The sequence below is a fragment of the Dipodomys merriami genome, unplaced genomic scaffold, assembly GCF_024711535.1.
Source record: "Dipodomys merriami isolate MVZ:Mamm:240054 unplaced genomic scaffold, mDipMer1.0.p SCAF_24, whole genome shotgun sequence".
Taxonomy (NCBI): domain Eukaryota; kingdom Metazoa; phylum Chordata; class Mammalia; order Rodentia; family Heteromyidae; genus Dipodomys; species Dipodomys merriami.
In genome coordinates this window covers 13,263,860-13,284,666 of record NW_027203826.1, presented here as the reverse complement: position 1 = coordinate 13,284,666, position 20,807 = coordinate 13,263,860, and the positions used below count along the sequence as shown (strand labels likewise).

At 37.1% G+C, this 20,807-nt stretch overlaps 1 protein-coding gene across 2 annotated transcripts in view; it reads right to left on the bottom strand.

Moving 5' to 3' along the window:
• The window catches only part of Pld5 (phospholipase D family member 5), a 350,998-nt gene that overhangs the window by 216,939 nt on the left and 113,252 nt on the right, over positions 1–20,807 (bottom strand). The window lies entirely within an intron of this gene.

Sequence of the window (20,807 nt, the reverse complement as noted above, 5' to 3'; positions counted from 1 at the left end):
CTGAGACCTCCCCATACACTGAATTTGCTGCACATCCATCTTAAACTTTTTAAACTTGAACTGTGAGAAATACATTTCCGTTGTTAATAAGCTACCCACTTATCCAAAGCATGTCAACTATGTCACCTATTAGAAACATTAGAATGGGAAAAAGAGAACAAGTAATTTTTAAACATTGGTGACACTTTTAGGGGTTATTGATAGAGGAAGAAGAGTGATCTTTGACTGGAAATTCAGGAGGTTGTGTATGTATTATTGAAACCAACTAACTTTGTCTCTTCCCAACACTTTCATGTCTTTTATTGCTACAGACACATAATCTCCAAAGAAAACAAGGAACCTGCAGAATCTCAGACCCCAATTCTTCTTCAAGGCAGCCTTGGATTGCAGATATAGATTATAGAGAAGGCAAAGTCAAGTCAAAGAAATTGAGGGTGTTTCTATTTCATCACCAGCAATGTATTCCTTTGGAATCCTTCCTTTATGCATTGTCTCATCTCCCATCATGGCCTGTGCATTTCTGCCTGTGGCCTCAAAGACAACATCAGCAAAGGTCAAAGGAGATATACCATTGTTTTACCCAAATCCTGGTAGTCTCCAGGGCATGGATTATGTTTCCAATTTTCTTTCCCTCAGCTATCAGCAGAGTGTGCAATAAATAACAGAAAATGATTATATAAACAAATATGTGAATATGCATTGAAACCATTAGGCCAAATTTCAAAGGACACATCACATGAAATATTTCTTTTAAACCACAATAGTGACCTTATAGCAAACTGGTTTGTTTCCACAGCTTAGTGATTATAAATCTTGCTGTTTATCCTTTTTTCCTATGTACTGGTGCCAAGAGGCAAATTCACAGGTCATGTTTAACAGCTATATAAAACCCTGGAAAACACAGATCATACATTTGTCTTTCCCCTTTATTTTCCATTTTTGCCTATTTATTTTATTTTCAATTCTGGGAATTGAACTCATGGTGTCATATAAGCAGATGTTCATCTATTCACCACTGCCTATGTACGTTATTTTCAAGAAGTAGTACAATGAACTGATGGAGGATTCCAAATTCCCAAACAGAACTTTCTACCCTTGTGTATGTGCTTCTGTTGACTTTGTGCTTCTGTTTTCCTATTTGTAAAATAAAGATAAGAAAATAATCTTTATAAAACTGAAATGAAGAATTAAATAGGAAAATGTAGAGTATTTTGGGCAGTAACTGGGAGATAGTATTAAATGAATTCTTACAACTGTTGGCATGCTGTGGTATTTTAGCTAGCACATCCTTAATATTTTAGGGAAACACGGTAAATATATGAATAAATAAAAAATATATATGCATACATGTGTATCTGTATATATAATATGCACATACATATATAAAGGCAGGGACAAAAAAGTGAAAAATAACACATGAGGGATTTTCTAAGCTAAATTTTTTGAAATTTAATTTTAAATTGTTCAAGCTTGATCTCAGAACTCAAAATCCTAAAGAGTCATTTCTCAAAAATCAATATGCATTTAAAAAAAGTCTGGAGGACTTGTTAAAATATGCATTGTTGGGTGAAAATTCAGTTTTTGATTCAGTTATTCTGGGATGGGACCCAGGGACATCATATGTTTGTAAAAAGATCCCAGGACATGTTGCTGCTGCTGGTCTGGAGTACATGCTTTTTTTATTTTTTAAATTGTGAAAATACCATACAGAGGGGTTACAATTACATGGGCAAGGTAATGAGTACATTTTTTTTATTTTAATTTTTTATTGTGAAAATACTGTACAGAGGGGTTACAATTACATGGGCAAGATAATGAGTACATTTCTTATCAAGCATTGTAGCCTCCTCCTTTGTTTCCCCTTCTCATCCCTTCCCATCCTCCCCCCGCCCCCCCCACCAAAGTTGTAAAGTTCGTTTTCGACATAACGACTTGTACTTCTCATTGTTGCAATGGGTCCACCTGTATCCCTATTTAAACCTCAAGCATTGTTGCCTTCTCCTTTGTTTCCCCTTCCCATCTCTCCCGCCCTGCTCCCCCCACCCCCAGGCCAAAGTTGTAAAGTTCGTTTTTCAACTAACATCTTGTACATCTCATTGTTGCAATGGGTCCACCTGTATCCCTATTTAAACTTCAAGCATTGTTGCCTTCTCCTTTGTTTCCCCTTCCCATCTCTCCCGCCCTGCTCCCCCCACCCCCAGGCCAAAGTTGTAAAGTTCGTTTTTCAACTAACATCTTGTACATCTCATTGTTGCAATGGGTCCACATGTATCCCTATTTAAACTTCAAGCATTGTTGCCTTCTCCTTTGTTTCCCTTTCCCATCTCCCCTGCCCTGCTCCCCCCCCTCCCCCAGGCCAAAGTTGTAAAGTTCGTTTTTCAACTAACATCTTGTACATCTCATTGTTGCAATGGGTCCACATGTATCCCTATTTAAACAATTGGTTTTTTCCCTTCCCCTTCACAAATTATACCAACATTAAATACAATGGAAACAGGGGTTATACCGTGGGGAGGGACATACAAAACAACAAAAAAAAATCATTTTATAAATATGTTAGAAACAATCACAAGAAAGGAAAAAAAACATTTGAACCATTTTCTTGGGGTTCATTTCGCTTAACATCAACTTATCTGACCATTTCTGCTTGTCTCAGACATATACCAGATATTGCAAATAACTTACTTCACTTAATATAATTTTTTTCAAGTCTTTCCATTTCCTAACAAATGGGGCAATGTCATTCTTTCTGATGGAGGCACAGAATTCCATTGTGTATATATATACCACATTTTCTTTTTTCTTTTTCTTTTTCTTTTTTTTTGGAGTCCAGTCGTGGGGCCTGAACTCAGGGCCTGGGCGTTGTCCCTCAGGTCTTCAGCTCAAGGTTAGGGCTCTACCACGTGAGCCACAGCGCCACTTCCGGCTTTTTTCTTTTTGCTTATGTGGTGCTGAGGAATGGAACCCAGGGCCTCATGCATGCAAGGCAAGCACTCTACCACTGGGCCACCTTCCCAGCCCTATATACCACACTTTTTTGATCCATTCATCTACTGAGGGACATCTGGGTTGGTTCCATATCTTAGCTATGGTAAATAATGCTGCAATAAACATAGTTGTGCTGGTAGCTTTAGTATGGTCTTGTTTGTGACCATTCTTTTAGATAAGAGCCCTAAAGTTACAGTGTCCATGAAGGCATCCACCAGTGTGTACCTATAATCATGAACAGTACACACACTCTTATGTTAAAGTTTAATTCATAAATTAGATACAATATGTGATTATCAATAGCTTGCAACAAAATAGAACAATTGGGCTGGGATTTAGCTCAGTTGCAAAGCTCCTGCCTAGCAAATGTAATGTCCTGGATTCAATCTTCAGTATCAAATTTAGAAAAAAAGACAAAATAGAACAATTACATGAAGGTCTGGAATAAAATTATTAGCACCATTACTACTATACCAAGGAGACACTATTAAGTAAAACAGGAGTTTTATTAACTCTCACTCTTTCAAGAAGATTAAAAAAACAAAGACAATGCCTGAACAACTGATGAGAGGACTGATTAGCTAGCTGTAGGCAGGTAACTAACTAGCACAGATGCCTTGGTCAAAAATGATGGATATCCACAGGGATGGAGCAGGTTAGAGTGAGATTTTTTTCACAATATCAGAAATTTTGTCCACAGCTGACTGCAGGTAATAAAAATTGCATAAGGGCTGGGAAGGTGGCTTAGTGGTAGAGTGCTTGCCTTGCATGCATGAGGCCCTGGGTTCCATTCCTCAGCACCACATAAGCAAAAAGAAAAAAGCAGGAAGTGGCGGAAATGGTAGAGCACTAGCCTTGAGCTGAAATGTTGAGGGACAGCGCCCAGGCCCAGAGTTCAGGCCCCACGACCGGACCCCCTACCCCCCCAAAAAAAGAATACAAAAATTGCAGAGTAAAACTGTGGAGAATGCAGGGTTGTGTCCTTATAATAAATTATGCTCCATACATATGGTCCTTGGAACTCAGTTTCCCTCAGGAGTTAATTTTTAATGACTACAATAAATAAATGCAAAAATTTTAATATAGTTTATAATTTATTTTGGGAAAGTAAAAAAAATTATTTTGAAAGAGATTTGTCCTGAACCTTAAATTTTCCATTGATATCCATTACTTGGTAATCAGAAAATGTTCGCTGTTATATCTTTTGAAAAAAATCTCTCACAATCATACTTAGAAATGACTCCTATTAAATTTGTTCTAGCTTTTCCCTATACTACATCTTGAAAGATGCGAATCTATCTTGTTTTATGATGAGTTTTATATTGTTTTTGGCACTTGATCATGTTTTAATGTTATTAAATATTTTCTTAGAACAAGTTATGTTCTTGCATAGTATTTCAGTATATCAAATAATAAATTTCTATAGCAAAATTTCTTTTATTTTTAATTTTTCTTCTCATCTTTATTTCTGCATCTTCCCATTTTGTCATTTTTAGAAATTGTCTATATATAGTAATAAAGAAGTTTCAACTCAACATCTCAATGTATGTGTGTGTCTTGTTTAGTATCATCTTTTCCATTATCTTCCATGCACACTATGTATGTTTATTTTGAGCTGACCTTCAATTCACAATCTCTGGTCCAGCCTCCCATGTGCTAAAATTATAGGTATAATCCACCATGCCCAGCTGGCTATTAATTTAAAAACAGAAAAATGTTAAATATGGTTTTAATTTTATTCATTTCCTAAGAAATTATGAATAGAAACAATACATATTTTAAAAGATGTTAAATAATATCCATATTAATTAAGTTTGGGAAAACTCAGAAAAATACAGAAATCAGCACAATACAGTTTATATATTTTCTTTAAAAAGAATCTCAAAGACAACAGATTATATAGGCAATTTAGATATTAGGAAGCATTTGACAAATGAACCCTAGTGAATTAATACTGAATGATTAAGCTATAAAATACTGATTTATTTTCCTTTATTCTGAATGTGTGATCAACCAGTAATTTGTGTGTTACTGGAAGTACTCTGATGCTTAAATTTCCTTTAACTTTCACTAATTGGATTCTTGATTATTAATTTCTCTTAGAAATGAATAACTGAGCTACTATTTTCATTTTGATTCATTAAAGAAGAGGAATAAGATATTAATTTTTAAATGTCTCTTTGAAATAATGTACTCTTAATTATAAGTCCATACCACAAGTTCTCTTAGTCTCATTTAATTTTCAACTCATTAAAAAGTAAGAGTGCTCAAATGATAGCATAAATACCTCAAAAATGAGATCAAACTCTTGGTTACCAAAATAATTATTCACTTGAGCAGATCATTCCTGAAATCAATGAGATCCTTTCTCTTTCTATTAATTTGAAACAAAGGAAGAGAAATTTTCAGAAGAATCTATAAACATGACTACAACTCACAGTTCACTGCTGAACTGAATGTATGAGAAGAAAATAAAATCTGAAACCATAATATTTAACATCAGCTAGCGTTTAATTCTCACAAGTTTTTATCCAAACTGAAAAAAAATGCTTTATGAAGAAATTAACTTATGCCACCATTGAAAGTATCTGAATAATTTTGTCTTCATTAAATACATTTGCTTCAAATAAAAAAAGCATGACTTGTGTCTAGGGAAAGAGTATTAAAATTGAAAATTTGGAATAGTATCTATTTTTACCCTAGCTTTTTATACAATTTAACAAGCTCTTCCTTTGTCTTTGTGATTATGCATATGGGTGTTCACCCATGAAAATGTGAATATTTAAAAACAGATTCAAAATTAGAGTCATTCATATTCTTTTTCATTTATTTACAGTTCTTTTAAACATAAAGGGACAAGTTTAACCAGGCACTGGTGGCTCATGTCCATAATTGGAGCTATCCAGGAGGCTTAGAGCTGAGCAGCATGGTTCAAAGCCAGCCTAGGCAGATAAATCCAGAAAGTCTTATCTTCAATTAACTACCAAAAAGCTGGGAGTGGAACTGTGGCTTAAGTGGTAAATCTTCAGCCCTGAGTGAAAAAAATCTAAAAGTTCTACAGCAATTATTCTCTGTAGGACAGATGTGCAAATTGAAATTTACTGATATCCAGGCAGAGGTGCTTCATGCCTGTAATCCTAGCTACCAAGAGGTTAAGATCCAGAGGACTGTGGTTTGAATCCAGGCAGAAAAATCTGTAAGATTCCATTGTTTAGTCAGGAAAAAGCCAGGCTGGGGCATGACTCAAGTGGTAGGGAGTTCAGGCAATCATCCAGGTAAGGATGAAGCTCTGAGTTCCAATACAAGAAAAAAATTAAAAACAAACCCACAAAACAAGTCATTGACATTACATTCTTCACTCGTTTAAATTATCCATTCAGTTGGAAACAGGCTGAATATTGAATTCCAGCCTCTAAATCCACTATCTCTAGATCTAGTTTATAGAGTCCAACATTTCCCTTTGTAGATTTCTTTTTGTATTTTCATTTTCTACTTAATCTCAACTCTGGTAATTTACTTCCTTTTATTAGTTGAAGTTAACAAATCTCTAGCATGATCCATGAATGCAGAAACTAAAGTGCACTGTTGGTTCTCAGCTGTAGAACAGTGGCATTCCTAGGCCTGTAGAATTTGCTTAGGATTCTAGATTCACTTTCACATTGAGCTCCTATCCATCATGGGTCCTGGGAGAAAATGTCACCCAGAAATGCCATCGTAATCTTGCCTAGTGACAAGATTATCAAGCTCCAAACAAGACTTCATTCTGCAACCAAATCAGTAAACCTAGAATATAAATGGCATAAGGGCTTTTCTCTGGAATTCTTATAGCTACTTGAAATTCATGTTTCTTCTTATGATGTACCTCTTGTCATTTTGCACCCCTTCTCCGAAGAATGCTAACTTACTTTTGATATTTTAATATGTCAGCAACCCAGCTTGTCCTAGGAATCACCAGAAGCAATTAAATGAATTCTACCCCTACCAGAGAGAAGGAGAGATATGAAAAAGTCCATCAATCTAAGCTGAGGAAAGCTGAGATTTTCTAAACGCTTTTACAAACTGAGTGCAGTAGCTCACAATTGTAATTCTAGCTATTCAGAAGGCTGAGGCCCAGAAGATAGCAATTCCAGACCGGTCTGGGAAAAAGTGAATGGAAACCCATCTTAACCAATAGCTAGACATACTTGTATATGCTAGTTATCCTAGCTCTGAGGGAGGCTGAGGTCATGAGGATCATGAATTTTCAAATTAGTCAATCATTCTTTCGTGAGTGAGAAAAGCACCAGGAGTAGGATACTGGTGCTCCAGTTGTTTCTCTATCAATGCTTAACTAACTGACTGGCCTACTAGTAATTACAAAGAACATGTATTTGCACAGGACATGTGGCACAAAAGAGGCATGCTCAGACTTCAGTGACAATCTGTGATAGCAGGGCAAACACTCCTGGCACATCACAGTGGGGCTGGAGTAGGGGAAAACCTTGGTTATAAAAGAAACTTCTTCAGTGCATGGCTTCCTACCTACAGGCAAGGGTGGCATTGACACTAGGTAAGAGGAGAAAAATATGTTTCATTCAATTTAAAAATGCTTAACAAGTATGTAACAGGTGTTATATATTGACAATTCAGAAATTTGAGCCCCTTTTTGAGAAAGTCTCTTCCCTAAAGAACCTTACAGTTGAGGTGTGAGCAGAGAGGATAGATAGAATTACAATTGTATAAGTATTCAACTGTGTGGTGGTGGTAGGACTCATGATTAGTCTACAGAGAATTTATTCTTATATCTCTCACTTCCCTTTTGTGCCCACCCAGTTCCTTCAGTAGGGAACTAAAGAATTTCTCTGTACTCATCATAAAGTGAAACAAGTTATTTTGAATATTAGTGACTGAATGAGAACACACTGTCAGTATGCAACAGCTAAAATGTTATATTTTCATGTTCTCTGTCCCTTCCCCTTCATTACTGATAAAAGAGAAGCAAAAAATGACAAGACATTGCCAGCTGGTCTTTGATACACTGAGGACTATTTTGGCAACCTGTATTCTGACTGATTCTTAACAAGCTGACAAAAAGCTTTGAACTTTTCAATATATAAAAAAGTAAGTCTAAGTTCTTTCTACTTATTCTGAAATCAGTTGGTATCATTGTTTTATGTTTCTTTCCTAAGTCATTGTTTTATCGTGGTTGCAAAGTCTGATATTCCTCCAGTCAATAGGGGGAAAACGCTGTTGACAAAACTCAAGCTTTAAGTTAATCAAAAAGCAAATTTATCTTTGGTATCTCCTGTTCACTTTCCTTCTAATTTTAAGGAGGACACACACAGAGAACATATACAACATCAGGGTGCACTCAGAGAAGCTTCAGTGATGGAATAGCAGGGAATCTTTTAACCATCAAATTAAACCAAACTGTCTCAGCTGACTGTACCTTCAGTACTGCTCTCCACTAATAGCAGGAACATCAGGTTAGACACACTCTTAGTCACCAAAGCTACTGCTTAATGAGGCAGCAAGCACGGAGGTGGTGTTCTCTCTCTCTCTCTCTCTCTCTCTCTCTCTCTCTCTCTCTCTCTCTCTCTCTGTCTGTCTCCCCTCTCCTTCTGTGTGTGAGAAGGGGATACCAGGGTTTGAGCCACTCTCCCAGCTTCAGTGTTTTGGATCTTCTTATTAACCCAAGAAAGACACTTAAGATGTTGGTGAGTGGGAGCATGTGGTATCCTTATGACCAAACATCCGCCCTGTGGGTCCTCCTCTTAGAGCTTCCTTTTTTCCCTGACAGCCTTTGAGGTTGCTCCTCCCGGTCCAACCTCTTGCTGACTTCTTCTGTCTCTTTTTTGATCTTCTCTTCTCCTCCCCTCTTCATTGCTTTCCAAACCAGAAACTGTTCTTGTTCTTTCACAGTTGTATGGCAGCGCTTCCCACTCATCCCACCCTCCCTTTGATTCAGTGCTCCTCGCTCGCAGCCTGGGTTGAGCCTCTGTGAACCTTTCCCTACAGGACAGATCACCATTGCCTTAGATTACGTGTGAAATGAAAACTTCCTGAGGCCATGGAGAAAGAAAGGCAACAGCACACACCAGGGAGGTCACTAATCCTAGAAAGTAAGCAAGCAGAGTTACACATGTCAGGAGATATTTTAACACATCTCAATAATCACATGTAATTAGATCAGGATAGGAAGGAATGCAGCTGCTGCTCTTGGAGATGCCAACATTCCCCTCCTTCTTAGCATCACTTTCTTTATGAACCTCCATCTTCAAAGACATGGGTAAAAAATCCATCTCAAGCCATCTATAAAAGTAGTGTGTAAATTCACTGAAGCATTGTTTACCATAACCAAGATATGAAATCAACCCAGATGTCCCTCAGTGGACAAATGGATCAAGAAAATGTGCTATATGTACACAACACATTTCTACTCATCCATCAGAAAGAACAACATTGTACATTCATAAGGAAATGGAAAGACTTGGAAAAATTGTATTAAGTGAAGTAAGCCAGGGCCAAAGACACATACGCAGCAAGTTTTCCCTCATTTGTGGTAACTAGAATGTGTCTATAAATCTACAAGTGAGCACACTGAATATTAACACACACACACACACATTAGGACATGATACACACACACACACACACACACACACACACACACACACACACAGGGACATGATAAATTGTATAGGAGTCTAGATATTCACACACTGAGGTCAACGGAGGATATACATAGGAGTGGTTGACAAAGGCTCAATAGCTATGTGCATGTGGTCATATAAAATGAACTCCCAAAAAGGAAACAAGAAATATTTTTGATTGTTGCTGTTTTTGCTTTGTTTTCCTCTAGTCTTGTTTATTTGTATTTGGGAGGGGGAGGGGAACACAGACAAGGTGGAACAAAGGATGAACAAATACAACAGTGGTACTCACTGGACACTATGTGGAAAATGAACTGTACATCTTGTAGGCAGGGATGGGAGGGAAAAAGTAGGAGAGAGAAAGAGAAGAGGAGATGCAGTTCCAAAATTATTGTACTCATCACCTGATCCATGTAACTATAACCCTCTGTTTATCATCTTTACAATAACGGTTTTCAAAAAGAGTATCTGAACAAAGCCTCATTCTGAGCCACAAAGATTCCTCCAGTCACTGACTATAGAGCCAATGCTTTCTACAGAGAGCAGCTGTTTAGTGTGGTGGACTAGCTGTTGTCCAGCTCTTCTATAGCTTCTTTTTGCTTAGTCATTTTACTCATAGTAATTTCATTACCCCAGTCTCCCTATTGCTGCCTACTTATCACTGTTTTAAAAGAAGAGCAAGACTCTTGTATTCAGAAACCGCTTTGTTGAATGACAACTCCTTTGTACAACTACTGAAAGATAATACAAATATACAAAAAAGAAAACAAACAAAAATTAGAAAACATAATGTGAAGAACAGGGAACTTTTGGAGGTGATGAATAGACTATGGTATAAACTGTAGTGATAATTTCACAAGTAAATATTTACTTTCAAATTCATTAAGCCACAAATAATAAAGATGTGCAGCTTTTTGTTTGTTAAGAATAGCTCAGTATGGTTTATTAAAAAACTAAGAAAATATTTCATTGAAAAATAAATTGATGCCTCTCTCTCTCAAAAAAAAAAAAAGCAGCAGAACAAATCACCTTAAAACCTCCTAAACCAAGAAATAGTGCTGTGGCTCAAGTGGTAGAGTGCTAACCATGAGCTGAAGAGCTGAAGGACAGTGCCCAGGCCCAGAGTTCAAGCCTCATGACCAAAAAAAAACCAAAACCAAAAGCAAAAGCAAACTCCTAAACTATGGAAGGAATTATTAGCAGATCATAGATAGAACCAGAAAGAGGCCAAGAATAAACTTTGTGTACACCTTCATCTTCTCTTTGGAAAATGATTTTTCAGTTCCTCCATTCATCACAGAGGTTCTAATTTGAGTTATGATTCATTGCCAAGGTTTCACACACAGGATCAAAACTCACCATCACCTATGGCTTTGAAATGTGCATTGTACATAACCCATCCTTCTATGCTTTCACCTTTCCTGACATTCTGTAGTTGCTCATCATCCCTGAGATGTCCTACCCAGAACTTCCTGTATCTCCATCAGAGTCTGCGGCAGTTCAGACAAATTAGAGCATTATGGCTGTATCTTGGCAGAGAATAATGTCATTTGGGAACTTTTGCCTCAGATACCACTGTACAATTACCTGTTATCTATTTACATTTCAGGCTTTCCAAATCTTTCTCAAGGATAAACTTGTGCCAAAATAAGACAGCCCAAAGAGCTATTTTTTGTTTTCAAAGTTAAACATCAATATCAAATTGAAGACCTCACAAATGCTTGCTTCCATGGAAGATTTTAATAGTTTAATAATCAACAGTTTATTTCAACATGACATCATGAGAGGCTTACTTTCCATTCAATAGGTTTTCCTATTCTAACTGGGGACATGTTTCTACTTCTAAGCCAACCACATAATGGACACTTATTAAACCTAGACATGTACAACTCTCAGGGGTGAGAAGAAATGGTAAATAACTAATCTAAATAGCAACAAAAATCACAACCAAATTGGAAAATGAACAAATGGGCATTTTTGTAAGAAGATACACATATAATCAATGAGCATATGAAAAGATACTCAGCTTCACAATAGGAAAACAAGTCAAAAAACATCAAGATGGTCAGTATTTAAAATAAAACAACATTTGTAAAGATATGACAAAACCAGAACACTATTGATTAGAAGGTAAAGTAAAAGTTACTGAGAAAATAGTGTGGTGGTTTCTCCCAAACTGAAAAGTATAATCACTAAAGGATTCAGCAATTTGTCTACCAGGTATACAGTAGTACCTCTCTTAACCATAAGAGCTATGCTCTAAAATCCCAGTTATATATGAGTATATATATACACATATATAATGTATTATATACATATACTATTTATACACTATGTATTCAATGTTACTTTTTATTATATATGTTTATATATGTTATTTCATGTCCATATGGTTAAGATAAAGTTTAATTATAAATTTATAGATTAATAGCAATGCTAGTAAACAAATTGGAACAATTACAAGAACATGCTCTGATGAGATACATAAATGTGATTTCTCTCTCAAAGTATATTGCACTGTACTCTTTATTTTGTGCTATAGGATGATACAGTCCTTCCTTGATTAGATAAAGTTAGGTGAATAATATAGTCACTAAAAGGTAATAAGATACTACTGACCTGCTGAGGTCAAATCTATAAACTGTTAATTTCTGGGATTTCTCATTTCATATTTTTGGACTGCAATTGATTATAAAACTATGGATAAGGGGGTTACTATACACCCAAAAGAATGAAAGGCAGGGTCTCCACCACAGACTTCACAGGAATGTTCATAGGAGCATGATACTCAATTGCTGAAAGGCAAAAACAACTCAAATCCTCAGATGAATGAATAAACAAACCTGACACATACATCCAATGAAGTTATCACTAATCATAAGGGATTAGTAATTCTGACATGTGTAAAACAATGGATTAACTTTGAAAACATTATGCTAACACTGACATTAAGGGATAAATGCTGCATAATTCTTTTTTCCTCATCTTTTTATTATTAATGTTTTTTTTATTGTGAAAATATGGTACAGAGGGGTTACAATTACATGAGCAAGGTAATGAGTACATTTTTTATCAAGCATTGTTGCCTCCTCCTTTGTTTTTCCCCTACTATCCCTGCCCTCCCATCTCCACAACTACACTCCCCCCTCCCCCCTCTCACTAAAGTTGTAAAGTTCGGTTTTAGACATAGCATCTTGTACATTTCATTGTTGCAATGGGTCCATCTGTATCCCTACTTAAACAATTTGTTTTTTCCCTTCCCCTCCCCAAATTATACAAACATCAAATACAGTGAAAACAGGGGTCATACCGTGGGGGAGAGACTCACAAAGCAACAAAAAAAATCACCTTATAAATATGTTAGAAACAATAGCAAGAAAGAAAAACCATTTGAGTCCTTATCTTGGGGTTCATTTCACCTAACATCAACTTGTCTGACCTTTTCTGCTTGTCTCAGACATGTACTAGCTCTCTCTGCTTCTCTTCAATTTAGTATTAGAATGACTAGCTACAGAAATAAGACAAGATGCAAACATAAAAGGGATCCAAATAGAGAAAGATGAAGTAAAACTCTCCCTCTTTGCAGATGACATGATCTTGTATTTAAAAAAATCCCACAGACTCTACTCTCAAATTACTTGAGCTGATTCGAAACTTTGGCAAAGTAGCAGGGTATAAAATTAACCCACAAAAATCAATGGCTTTTCTGTATGCCAACAATGAGAAGAGTGCAGCTGAAATCAGGAAAGCAACTCCCTTTGTAATAGCCCCACAAAAAATAAAATACCAGCCTTGCGCTGGTGGCTCACGCCTGTAATCCTCGCTACTCAGGAAGCTAGATCTGAGGATCGCAGTTCAAAGCCAGCCCGGATAGGAAAGGTCGTGAGACTCTTATCTCCAATAAACCACTCGAAAACTGGAAGTGGTGCTGTGGCTCAAACGGTAGAGCACTCGCCTTGAGCTGAAAAGCCCAGGGACAACACCCAGGTCCAGAGTTCAAGCCCCACAGAGCAATTGCTTAATGGGTACAGAATTTCAGGTTTGAAAGATGAACAGTTCTAGAGATGGATAGTGCTTGTTCATGGTAGTAAAACATGAATGTGTTTAACACTACAAGTAGAGCTGTTAATAGTTAATAGTCAATCCTAGCTACTCAGGAAGTTGAGATCTGAGGATTGCAATTCAAAGCCAGCCTGGGCAGAAAAGTCCCCATGAGACTCTTATCTCCAATTAACCACTCAAAACCAGAAGTGGTGCTGTGGCTCAAGTGGTAGAGTGCATAGCTTTGAGGACAAAGAGGCTCAGGGACAGCACTGAGGTCCTGAGTTAAAGCCCCACAACTGAAAAAAAAAAACATTATAATGGCAAATTTTATAATATGTTTATCGTACAATTTTAAAGGAAAAAAGAAATTACAACCAAATGGTATGTTTAGACTTTGATAGCTTCACTTCCAATTCAGATCTCCCCAATAAACTGTCCAGGATTCCTATATAGTTTCCTTTAATCCATTTGCTGGTGTCCTACATTTTAAAATTTCATTCCATGTTCCAAGAAACCATAACCAGCCAATTTCAGATGCTACTCCTTGCTGCTTCTGTCTAGGGAGCAACTAGCTAAATTCATTTGGCCAGCCAGTGGAGGACCTGGGGTCAACAGACTTCTGCTTGTAAATGCGTACTATACCATTCATTTCCTATTCTGCAGTATTCAGTGGAGGACCTGGGGTCAACAGACTTCCGCTTGTAAATGCGTACTATACCATTCATTTCCTATTCTGCAGTATTCAGAGGGATCATTCACATGTCATGGTTGCATTCCCAGTAAGCCACTCAGCTACCCTTCTAATGGTTCTCATGCTACCGTACAATGGAACCCACCAAGGCACCTGAGGGCTCAGCCCTCACCCTTACAGCCCATTCTTCTCTGTATCTACCTGGTTTCAGAGCCCTCTCAAATCAATCTCAGCCCCTTCTTCTAGAGCCATGGGATTGTGCAAACAAAACTGTGTGTATCCATTTACTTGGGGTAGGAGCACAAACAGTCACAACAAAGAAGAGAAGAGGAAATATTTTCCAAGAACCATAATGCTATGAAAATCTTTCCCTGAAAATTAGACATAATAGCATCCAGGAAAAGAGTAATAGTTGACATGTGATAATAAGACTCTCTTCACTCTTTTGTTTTTATTTCCTACTTTTATGTTAAAAATTGTCTACAATCTTAGAAAAAAAGAAACACATTTTATGGTTCAAAATTTCTTTGTAGCTGCTCTTTCTCTTTTCAACAATTATGCTGTGTCCTCACATATTTTCTACTGCTATTACCCATGTTTTCGCAAAGACCATCTTGAAAGTGAGATACATCACTTCCATTATAGTGTCCTAACTATCTGCTTTTATTCTGCCTCCTAACTTCCATTTTACAGTTCAATATTCTCATCAAATCTCTACCAAATACACACACACACACACACACACACACACACACACACAAATCCACGCCATATTGTTAATGAATGTTATGTTTCAACAAACTTCATTTGTTATCTGTATCTTTCATGAGGACTGTTTGAAACTCTGGGTTATCTTTGGGTCTAGTACAGACCAAATGGAACATTTTGAGCCTAACACTCTTTAAAGTTCACTATTGTTCCCAATATGAGACAGAACAAAATTTTCTTATGTATTTTGATAATACAAGAAATCACTAGGAAATTTTCCACTTACAATGGGTAAATCCTCATGCTGCTGGAACTGATATATGCTCTTTTCTTTGGAGTATTTTAGTGGGAAGTTTATTCCTTCCACCTTATACTGGACAGCTGCTATCATTCTCACAGATGAGGAAATTACAAAAGAATGATCCCAGGGGAGGTGAGGTGTTCTGGAACGAGGCAGATGCTGAATGCAAACCCAACTTCGCAAGTATATTGAACCACAAACAGGCATCACCCCAATGATAGCACCAAGGGCTATCATTCTGAATTATCTTCTTAGAAAGTTCTCCTACCTGCTTTATCCTATCACCCCAGAGCCCATTCCAGCCTATGTTCACCTCATTTCTAAATTGATTACTAAAGCCCAGCTAACTTTGATCTTTAACTTGTCAGAGTTAAGCAAATTGATGCATCTTCAGATTTCACCACATCCATGTTCAAAATACTTTGAGAACAATGAGAAATCATTTATCATTTTTTTCCTGTTGATAGTCCATAATTTTTTAAGAAACAGAATTCAAATGGTTGTGATAATCCATTTTCCATTGTTACATGCCATGCAATCCCCAGCATTTGGATTTTTACTGCTTTGGTGAAAGAGGCATACTCTGCACTTGCATGGTTTTGCTTTATTTCCAGTACAAATTATATAGCATGAACTTGTGATATAAATTAAGGGCTTATAAGTATGTAAATATCTAAACTTGTGTATTCTTGTTCAAGAATACATCAGACCACAAATTTCCTTAGTCATTCCAAAGTAAACTGATACAAAAACCCATATGAGCACCAAGAGGCCAGACTTTACCAAGTATATTTCCCCATCATCAGCCTCTTGATGGCATTGTGAGAACAAATCAAGTACAGACCTAGCATGAGGATAAGGAGCAAAAGGTGGGACAAAAGTGGGAGGTAGCTGGCAGATTTTTAACATAAAATTAAAAGGAAAAAACAGAGGACAGCTAAGTCAAACCAACTGATTCTAGAGGAGAATGGAAAGGAGCCCTTTCCATGACATCAGTTCTAAAGCTTAAGACTGAGTGGCCTAGATAAGGCACAGATCTCAAGCGGCCTCCTGGGATGCAGTGCTACCTGTGTTCATAGCTGAAGTGGACCAAGGTAAGCAGCTTCTCTTGAATTCTGCTTCAAGGAAGAAGACAGGTGAGTGCCAAGGTCACCTCAAGGGGAATTAGCAAGATGGCCACAAACCTCCCACTGGAGACAGCTTTTCATGAAGAGTGAAAGGGCTGACCCACGCACAGTAGTAGAAAGGGGCATCATGGCTTCCAGTTGCTGCAGGGACTGGAAGTTATAGTCATGCCTGGGCAGACACGAGGTGGTACAGTGATACAGGGTCCCTAGGCTCACACAGGATACATAGAATACCCAGATGAAGAGAGCTGAAACTGTTGATCTTATGAGGTGTGAGAACATTGCAAGGTGGAGTGAGTGCAGATTCCATTGGTGATGAGGGCCGAGGCTGCTGGTGGTGAGGGCAAAGGCCATTAGTGCTCATCTTCTGTATGGGCAGGCCCTGGCCACAAAGATAGTGGTGGGCTTCTCCTTACTTTGGAAGCTGACCGGATGCACCACCACCTCATCTGTGGCGACCCTGTCCTGGAGCTCTCTCTAAGACTGCCTTTCCCTCTCTCCTATGAAGTCTTGAGAGTATTCTTGGCCAGATTTTCTGGGATGATTAGAAAGTTCTTGCTAGCAGGCTTTCCTGGAACTGAATTTATTCCTGTTACCCCCTCTACTCTCTCCTGGCCTTGGAGAATCAGCTGTCTATTTTACTTTTTGTCATTCTTGGGAGCCGAAGTGTCTATATTCGAGATGTGAAACCTGTAGATTTTTCTTCTCACCATTGTGGCACAGTGTTATTGATTCACTTTGGGGATAGCCTGCTGTTATACCCACTAAGCTTGATTTTACTCTGAAACTTCTACAGGTAGGTTGGATAGTTATGTACTATTGTCCTTGAGTAGTGTTTCTTCAAAGCAAGAACATTGCCTTATACAAGGATACTACATAGTTCTAGTGAATAGTTATCAAAATCCAGTAAATTAGGCATTGATGGCATGCCTTTAAAAGCATCTGCCTGGCAAATGCAGGGCCCTAAGTTCAAACCCCACTACTGCCAAAAAGAAAAACAAGTAAATTAAGGATGTACAAATTCTTTTTAAATTTTGCTTAATTTATAACAAACGGACCCAGTCCAGGATCACATATTGCCTTAGTGACCACATTTCTCCAGCTCAGAATTCCAGTAATTCTGTGACTTTCATAATGTCATTGAAGATTTCAGAACATACATTTTATAGCATGTCCACCAAAATAAGTTTGATGTTTTCTCAATGGATAGATCTAGTTATGCATTTCTGCTATGACTCATAGATTAGTGATGCTGAGTTCCCTTCATTGCATCCTTTTGGGTGCATAGAATTTTAATTTGCTTCATTATTAAGGTGCTCAGTCACTCCATCAAAGTGATATCCATCTTCAGTGTTATCTACAATTAGCCCATTTTAATTAATAAGCATTTTTCTTGGGAGGGGGACTTACTTTTATGTAATGGAATAAATACCTGGATGGGCTTACAACTGTAGGTTTGGCATTCAGTTCAAGGAAGAGGACTTAATTTTTGCTATCACTTGGAAAGTATGCAATAGGCTGCTTTTCAGCAAACATTGTTCTCAGCACCACTGATAACTCATGCCTCTGTCCATTACTACTATGATGGTTGCCAACTGTCATTTTCTGATTCCATCATTCCTTCTACATTAAACAATACTATACTATAAGGAAGAGCTTTATTCTTTCCCATAATAAATTTACTTATGTAAATACACTCATATTTATATATAATCAAATACTTTGAATGTATTTATTACAATGTATATGATATGTACTATGACTTTCATTATTTTGATGCTTAGATCTTATCAGTTATGGCCATAGAGCATACCATTAAACTGTTTTTGTCTGCTTTACAGATGTTCCCATTACCATTTGAGAGCTGACCTTTATGGCACAATGTGCACATTTTGTACTATCTCTGAGTCAAACTTAAAAGCACTCTTTCCTCTAGGATTCCTGTTCTCTTTTGGTTGGCAAAACTATATGTACATACTAAAACTGCTTGATGTTATTAGGCATTGCTGCTGTTCTTAGTGACTTTTAGTTACCTAACTGTAGGAAAAATCATACCTTCCCACATACCTATATTCAAGATCTATCTCTGTATAGTAAAAACTATGTATCTAGCACCACATCTAGAATTCCAGTCCCAAACAATATCCAATTCATTTTTGCATTCCCTCTTTGTACTTTAAGGAATTGTCTTCACAGATACTAAGGAACATCCCCATACCTTCAATATTTTCATGCATAGTTTCTCACTATATAACCTGTCTTCTAACCCTGCCTGTCTGGCTCCTGGCACCCACTCCACATGGCTTCTTTACTTAGAATCAAGCATGACAGTAAGCTCAAGAATATTAGGAAAGGAAAAATATAAACAGTGCTTACACTTTTCAAAATGATTGGTATTGATGCTGGTGGAGCAAAGTGGCTAGGTCTGGGGATGTAGAACTTGCCTAGCACATACAAGACTTGGGTTCTGTCCCCATCCCCGAAGGACAAAAAAGAACAGATGAATCAGAACAGCTAGGAGCCCACTTGTTCATGAGAAAAATGACAATAGGTAAAGTGCGGGTGAGAGTTACACACGTGCATAATGGGTTGGCTACTGGGAAAGGGGGCATAATGATGCTTCCTAGGGTTTGACTTGTGCAAAGGCTAATGGGGATTAGGAGAGAGATAGGAAGGAAGATAAATGACATAGAAAAGGTTTTAGATGAAGGGAAAGTCATTAAGAGGCATATTTTAGAATATTTAAGACTTCAAACATTTAATGGACGATGCCAGATAAATAGTAAATATTAACATCGTAAGTATTACATAAGGATTACATAAGTATTTAATTTCATGGAACTAAATGAGATCTCAGAAGGAAAGAATGGGGCTGGGCACTGTCCCTTAACTTTTTCACTCAAGGCACACACTCTTGAGTCACAATGCCAATTTTGGCTTTTTGATGGCTAACTGGATATAAGAGTTTCAGGGAATTTCTTGCCCTGGCTGGCTTTGAACCCAGATCCTCAATCTCAGCTTCCTTAGTAGCTAGAATTATAGTCATGACCTTAAATCCTACTCTTTTTATCTTGAATTTTATTTACTCATTAGCAAACACGTTTTTTCCCATTTATCTGATTTTTTTAAAAAATATGTTTTTCTTTTTTAAACTTTCAACACTTTGGCATCTTTAAGAAATTCTTCTACATCTTCATTTTCATACCATATACCCCTTACTTTGCTTTTCATTACATCTACCCTCCCTTTCCCCAAGCCTTTTTTCCTATTTGGGATTTCTACTTGACCCAAACTTTGCTTTATGTCTCTTTTATATTGTATTTTATTCTGTTGTTGTTGTTTTATTTTGTCTCTGCTCTTCTGGAAGCTTCTGCATAAGCATTTGTTTTTATTTTTAATGGAATCTATATTTATTACCATTAACACAATATCTGTAAACTAATTTCCCTTAGTTCTAGCATTTTAAACATTCTCAGAAAGGCAAAATCTTGCCAAGATTAGAAAAAATGCTGTGCATGGAAGTTTTTAATTTGAAAATAAAGCTAAATTCACACTTTGCATAATCTTAAGCATATGTCAAACAAACAAAAAAGCATTCATTGCTCAAACACAGCTCTGCTTACCACTCTTACAGAGTGGCAGGGATTTGGGAAAAAACTACTGCATTTTTCTGAGGTATCTTTTAGGTTCTGGTTTTGCTTATTTGTTAAAATGCAAGGTAACAGGTAACTGGTATCTGACTCTTCCTGGAAAATAAAAATGCTACAGCATGGCTTCCCCACTGACGGAGGCTGTTCAGTGATAGATACTTCTTTAACATATGTGGATTGCTACTGGAATCCACTAGGAACCTCTGATATAGTTCAGCCAATCCTGAGACACTGCATCCATAGGCTTAAAATTCCACTTTCAAATTTATAGAATTTGTGTTTGCATTATGGATTAGTCTTTCCAGGACTTCACTCTACCTACTATATTCTCACCTGTTACAATAGGTAACTGTATTTCTGTTTGTGCATTTTAAGAACATGCACCATGAAGATGCATTCCCATTTATTCTGTACAGCAAGTTTTCATTTGCTGCTGAATTAAGTGCCCATTCCTTACAGAGATAATATATTCAAGTATGGAAATACAATTATTCATAAATGTTAAATGCCAGCCTCCTGGTGTGTATATTATTTTCTGGCTAATTTTCTAATTAATGAAAAGAAGATTTGCAATTTAATACACATCTTATATTAAAAAGGTTTCAATTACCTACAATAATTTACCTAAGTCAGCCCACCAATACAAGTAATGTGTATGTGCCTTGC